We start from the raw sequence: 7,028 nt of genomic DNA, 5'->3' as shown, positions 1-7,028 counted from the left end.
GCCTGCATTTTACTCTTGAAAGAAATTCTGTGTATCCAGTTCGCGTGGCATTGGTTCTCTAGGCTCTGCCGTGGGGCTCTGGGGGAAAGGGAAGGGACGGGGGTGTTTATTAAGTACTGACTGTTTGTGAGACAATCTATTTAATCCCTTCTTTTTACCCATCTTTTGAGGCAGTTGCTACCACCCCCATTGCACAGTGGTAAAATTAAGGCTCAGAGAGTTTAAATAGCTTCTTCCCAAGGTCGCAGAGCTAGTAAGCTGGCTGAGTGAATTTCTTGCCTGTTTAAACAACAGTTATGAGGCAGAACAAACGCTCCCAAACGAAATGTGTCTGGATCTGATTTCTGTTTATTCCTTAACTTGAAGTGCAGGAACCTAGTTGGGGGCATAGTGGTAGAACTCTTTAATTTGGATGGACATGGTTTCACAATTAAAGCTCGTTTCGTTTTGTTCTCATTTCTGCCGCACGGTGGAATGGTCAGCCCACGTCCCCGTGGAACCACCCACCTTTCCACGAAACCCTCCAAGCTGGTAAAGGCTGGGTCATCAGGGAAGTTCCCACTGTGCCTTTTTCTGCCTGGCAGCCCTCTGCTTCATTGATGAAGGTTCAGCCAGGACTCCTGGGCTGCCCCTCAATCAAGGCCAAGCTGACTCACAGCCACTTGTGACAGTAAGTAAAACATCCCCATCATCATCATCATCCGATGAAAACTGATCCCACCCCAGTCCTATGCTGGGCCCTGGGTGCTAAAGACAAGATCTTTCTTGAGCACACCACTGCCTGGGCCTCACAGCGAGGTATGTGCTTGTACTTTACCTGATGTATCTCCCTTTATCCACACGGTGGATTATACCAACCTCATGGGATAAATGCTATTATTATTTCTTTGGGGCAGTTTTTACAGCTTTATTTAAACACAAAACATACACATGAGCTGTCTACACATTTTCTTTGCTGCGCAGCCTGGCATTGGAGTTGGTGACTCTGATGGCCAGCTGAGCGAATCTTTCCATGATGGCTTTGCAGTTCGTGGAGGAAACATCGTGAGCCATCTCAGCACAGTAAGATTTTTTGCAAATCAGCAGCACTTCCAGCTCCTTGACGTTGTGGACCAGGAACTCCCAGGAGCCACTGGGAAACATGTGCTTTGTTTTTTTTCTGCTCCAATAACCAGTGCTAGGCATCAAGATCTGGCCTTTGAACCTTCTACTAACCCTGTTGTCAATACCTCTGGGTCCCTGCCAGTTACACCCAGTTTTGACATATCAGTCTGACTGGTGCTGGATGTGCTGCTTAGTTCTCTTTTTGACCATCTTGGGCTTCACAAGAGATCTGAGGACAGCCATGATGCTGAGGAAGAGATAGCTGCCACCTCTGTAGGGAGCGCCAAGGAGGAGGATAAATGCTGTTACTAACCCCACTTTACAGATGAGTAAATTGAGATTCCAGATGGTGACGTTGCTTGTATAAGGTCATACCCTTAGCAAGTGCATCTGGATTTACGTTCTGAGCTCTTGACTAATCTATGTGGCCTCTAAAGGGCACCTTCATTAGAGACTTGTATTCGTTAGATTATGTCTAATTATGAGTAATAGAAAAAAAAAAAAAATAACAGTAGTTTAAGCAGCATAGACGTTTACTTCTCTGTTGTGTCCAAGACATTCTGAGGAGCTGTCTGGGCTGGTATGGTGCCCCAGAATGTCGATGAATCAGGTTCCTTCTCTCTGTTGTTCTGTGCCGCACTGGTTTCATGCCTAAGGTCACCTCATGGTCCGCGGTAACTGCTGGGGCTCCAGCCATTGCATTTCACTCTTGCCAGCATAAAGGAAGAAACAAATTAACTTGTACATGCTTTTTCTTTAAGCATATTTTCTAGAACGTTTCAACCACTTCTAATTAGATTGCATTGGCCAAAACATAGTCACATGCAAGGCAAACTGGGAAATATTTATTTGGGCTAGTTATCTGTTAAAATTTGCTGTTCTATTATGAAAGATGAAGAGAAGATTGAACACAACTCATTATTTCTTTATTTGAGGCCAAAACAAGTGCCTGAGCTGGGAATTAATGTATTCATTGATGAGTAATTTATTTATTAATTCTTAAAACTATTATGTAGAAAGGGTTTCCTCTGTGGTCATCTGATTCTCCATCCTGGGGACCCAGGGTAACTAAGACAGACAGAGTCTCTGCTGCCGTATTCTTACAGTTCATAGTCATACAGTTAAAGTCATGCCTCTGACTTTAATCCGGTTTGTGACTCCAATAAACAACATCCTTCTCTGAGCATTCTTGTTTTCATCTACAGAAATGTTGGATCCCATAACTGATAAGGACTTTCTAGCTAGAATATTCCCTGATGAGATGTCTCTGAGATTTAGGAGAAAGGCAGGATGATAAAGAGCTTGGTTCCATTTCCTCCCCAGGGATAACAATCACTAACTCCCAGGGTTATTATTTAAAATGGGTGGGTCCCCTGGGGAAGTGCCCAGAGAGGTGCCTGGCAGAGAAGGGAGTCTTTTCTTTATAGGTGTCCCTGTCTCTTCTAAAGAAGAAGGAAATTCCCTGGACATGTAAGGAGAATGCATTTGGGGCTTTGGGACATCCAGGGAGTGTGGGGTGCCCAGGGCTTGGAGGGCTGTCAAGGGAGGTTGGAGGGCATCAACAGTCTCTCACTCACTCCCCACACTACCCTGACTCTGGGAAATTCTCCCATCCTGGGGAAGAGAATCACTGCAGCCCTTTTACCCAGGATGGGAAGTCTCTCTGAGAGGCAGCACGTGGATTCAGAGCCCATCAGCCTGAATTTAAATCCTGGCTGTGTCACCTACTAGCTTATAGTATGGGCTAAACTGTGTCCCAAAAATTCACAGGATGTACCCTAACCCCCAGTACCTCAGGATGTGACTGTATTGGAAGACAGGTCTTTACACAGGTCCTCAAGTTAAAATGAGATAACTAGGGTGACCTAATCCAATGTGACTAGTGTCCTTAGCAGAAAACCTGGCCACAGGTACAGAGGGAAGGCCATGTGAAGACACACAGAAGAGACAGTCATCTACAAGCCAATTACAGGCCTCAGAAGAAACCAGCCCTGCCGACATCTTGATCTCGGACTTCCGGCCTCCGGACCTGTGGGAGAATCCATTTCTGTTGTTTGAGCCCACGCTCTGCATTCTGGCAGCCCTAGCAAACTACGACAAGCTCTGTGATGTGACACTTTTCTCACTTAAGCTCTGTGTTCGCTTTCCTCATTTACAAAACTGCTAGCATAGCAACATCTCCCTCAGAAGACTGTGCTGAGGCTGTCAATCCCGAGAGCACTGAGAACAGGGCGGGCCGCAGGCTTTGCTCTCACTAAGCATAAGCCACGATTATAATGGTGAGTGCCCGCCCACCTCCTCCTCAGACCTCAAAGGCCGAGGCTCCTGTCTACACCCCGACCTCGAGCATTCGGTGGAATTGACACTGCTCCTAGCAGGTCACACTGTTGGACAGACCAGGCCTGAGCTGACTAAACGCATGATAAATGAATGGAGGCGGCCTTACAAGTTTACTGAAACAAGCATTTCGATCAACACCAGTGGATATCTTAACTGTAAATGCTTCAAGGCAGAGAAGAAACTGTTGGTAGTGCGTGAAGTACACGAGTGCCCAAGGGTGCAAATAGGGGATTTCTTTTGGGGAAGAGGCAGCAATGCTAACAGTCACTCCCACAGGAGGTAAGCCAGGCCAGAGACGCTGGCCCCAGGCCAAAGGCTTACCTGCATCTTGGGAGGCTGACGCAGCTTCGTGGAGAACGTGGCCGACGAGGGGGACGTGACTGAGCAAGCGGGCAAGCAGGTGCAAGGTGGCAAAGCTGTCAGAGAAGCCAGGGAGACACCTGTCGGGCTGGGCCACCGGGAAGAACAGCGCCCTGCACCAGCGTTCTGCAGAGAAGCCCCCAGATGCCACCAGCAGAGCTGATGGGGGCTGAGCAAGGCCCATGGATGCGATGTCACCTGGCTGCCTAGGGGGTCACCCAGAGCAGGGCCTACCCTCCAGGCCTGGGGCTGACTCCTGGTCCTGGCTCCTCCTCCTATCTTGCCCTAGGGAACTTCATAAAAGGCTTCTCCAGCACGTATTCGCAATGGAATTTCTGTTGCTTGGATATAAGACACATGTGAAATATTCCATTGTATTCTCCCTGCACAAATTTTTAGAGTCTCAGCCACACAGAGAGGTGCTGCCTGGTACTTGCTTCCCACCACTGCTGGGGAAATCGCTGGACAGAGGGCCTGTCCACCCCAAACGTCCCACATGAGGCTTTCCTCTTCCACTTTGTCTACTGAGTTTCTGCCTGAGCCCTCCGCTTCCCAACCACGCCCCCCGCCCCGCTTTCTGGTAATGGATCCCTCAGCTCCTCCACCTACGATACCAGAACCATTCTGGGAACCGAGGAAAGCACACCGAATCTAGGAATCCCGTTGTGCCCAGAGTTGGGGGTTGGAGCCACAAAGACGTCTGGAGAAGATGTTTACACCCAGTTTTGTTGGAGGTCAAAGGCAGCCACCCGAAGTCAGCCTGCCATCTGCCGACGTGCCCACTCAGCTCATTAACACTTATTAAGCCTCTACTGTGTACAGCCAAGCTCTGGATGCTGGGACACACTGGAGACCAGGAAATGTTTCTCAAAGAGCTAACCCCCACAGAGGAGAGGCATGCCTGCGAATAGAAAATGGGGCTTACATGTGACATTGCTCTTCCAAAATACCTTTCTCAGAGTCCTCCTGAGAGGCTGGGACACATGGGCAATGGAGACTTGGCGCGAGAGACCAGCCTGGAAGGCCTCCAAAGGAGGGGCCTACAGATGTGTTTTGAAGAACAAAATGTCCACAAACTTCCCACGCCTGCCAGGTAGAAGCTATCTGCACACACATTCTTCCCCCACACCAAGTATATCCACCCCCGTGCGTAACTGTAGGCCTCTTCCTCCACATGGACTGTTAGAAATCGTTTAAACTGTCCCTGAACACAGACACAGTCTTCACCTGTTGTCCAGAGGAGTAAAGGAAGTTTTTCCCCAGTGCTTTTTGGGCAATTGTCCTGTGTTACTCTAGATAGGATTGTCTAGACAAACACAGCAGTAGACTAATAGAAAGTCTACAATGACAGAACTGTGCGCTGGCCAGTCTCAGTAGCCATTGGTCACCTGGGTTACTGAGCACTTGAAACGTGGCTCATTTTAAATTTCATTTCCTTTGAACAAATTTAAACACAGACCCGTGGTGGCCACCGGCTGTTGTATTAGACGGCGCAGGTCCAGCCATCGGAGGCTACTCCTTTGCGGGACTGCAGCCACTCTGTTATCGTGGACATTTGTTCTCAAGATCTGTTTTCTACCCGGAAGCTTCACGCACTGGTACGCTGGCCCTTGCAGTGATGCAGGGATCCCGACATAGGGGTGGTGGGCAGGGATCTGAGGCCACGGGTTCAGGTGTGCAAGAAATATCTATTTTCCTTACTTTTTAAAAAATCCATAGGGACTTGCAGCCCCATTCTGCTGGCTCCGTGGGAAATTCAGTCTCTGTCATTAGTGGACACCCAGCTCCTCTGCACCAGTGTCAGGCAAAGTTTCACGGGTTATGCTATAGGGTAACAGTCTTTGGGGAACTCAGGGTTTCTTCGGAACAGGGGCTGCTGCCTGGGCACCAGGCTCTCCAGAGAGCTGGGTTGAGGACATAGCATTCCCTCTGCCTCCCCATGGCAGGAGCAAGGGGCCTCGCTGTTAACAGAACCCCGGACCTTGGTACCAATTAAAGCAAGCAAAGTGTTCTTCCTTCTCCACCTTTAAGTTTCTCTCCTTCCCTTCTGGGGTTCTTGATGCAAATCTTTCATGCCTTAAGTTTTATCAAAACAGAAGCCAGCAATGACTGTGTCTTGCCTTGGGCCCAGTAACCCTAAACTGCAAGTCAAGTGAGCTCAAATGGTCAGGTTTCTTCCCAAGAGCCCTGCTGAAAAAAATAAAAAAAGAGCCTCACTCTCTAATATTGCAATACATTATCCTTCCTCATAGGCCCGTCACTCACCACATGAAGAAGAGGGGAAAAGACCTGGGAAAGACATTTGCAGAAAAGGAACAGTTTTGTCAGGGCCTGTGGCCAGCAGGATCCAGCGTGGCAGCCTCCGAATGATACTAGTCGCAATGGTGGCAGCTTTCTGAGTGCCTGCTGGGCAATCGTCCCATGAGTCCTCGTGACGAGTTGGATATTGGCATGCCCATTTCAAAGATGAGGAGACTGAGGTCCCAACAGGTTAGACAATGTAGCTAAAGTCTGCAAGGATTAAACCCAGGTCTCTTTGTCTAGAAGCTTCAGTTCCTGCAGGCAGCCTGAAAACAGAGGATGTAAATGAATGTAAGGAGAGAGGCAAGACAGCAATTTGCCTTGGGAATGGGGTGTCTCAGAAGTGAGAAGCCAAGCCCTCAGCCAGGAGATGAGTCAAGTCATTCAGGTGACTCCAGAAACCGAGAGACCAAGCCAGCCTGGCATCCCAAACTGCTGGCCTGTTGCTAAACACGCACGCCTTCCTCAGCTTCTATTAATAATCTGCCAAGAAGCCTCCCACGGTTACTCACCTAATAATTAAACACATGATCACTCTTTCAGAGAGCCTGGCCCACCACCACCGACAGGGAAGGGTGGAGGTGAGATCAGCAGCAATGCCCTTTCTCCCTTTGAGGAGAGGCAGTGTGGGCTGGATTGTGGTAAGACTGGATCTGCAATCCTAAGACCAGGGACCCAGAGCCAGGAACACTCTCTCTGGGTGTCAGGTTCCTCAAACTACACAGGCAGAATGTTGATTTCAAGCATTTCCCCATCAACCTTTGCATTTCCCAAGCACTTGGTTGCTTAGGAAAAAGGAACCATGGAGGTTTGGGGTCATCCAGACACGGTGGTTAGAGACAAGCTTGGCTGACTGCCTGGGTTCCAGTCCCAACTCTACTTACTACCTGGGACATCTTTGGCAAATTACTTAACTTTTTTTC

General features: G+C 48.8%; 1 long non-coding RNA gene across 1 annotated transcript; it reads right to left on the bottom strand.

Annotated features, from left to right (window-relative positions):
* Positions 1-892: 892 nt before the first annotated feature.
* Positions 893-6,550, bottom strand: LOC116534030. Its single transcript, XR_004261559.1, has 3 exons — positions 6,070-6,550; positions 3,766-3,860; positions 893-1,812 (listed from the first exon to the last, which is right to left on the bottom strand). It is a non-coding gene; the product is annotated as an uncharacterized LOC116534030 (long non-coding RNA).
* Positions 6,551-7,028: the final 478 nt, after the last annotated feature.

Source organism: Sapajus apella, unplaced genomic scaffold (genome assembly GCF_009761245.1).
Source record: "Sapajus apella isolate SASKATOON/1434 unplaced genomic scaffold, GSC_monkey_1.0 scaffold3, whole genome shotgun sequence".
In the NCBI taxonomy this organism is placed as follows: Eukaryota; Metazoa; Chordata; class Mammalia; order Primates; family Cebidae; genus Sapajus; species Sapajus apella.
Note: the sequence above shows the minus strand (reverse complement) of the source record. Positions and strands in the feature narration are given on the sequence as shown.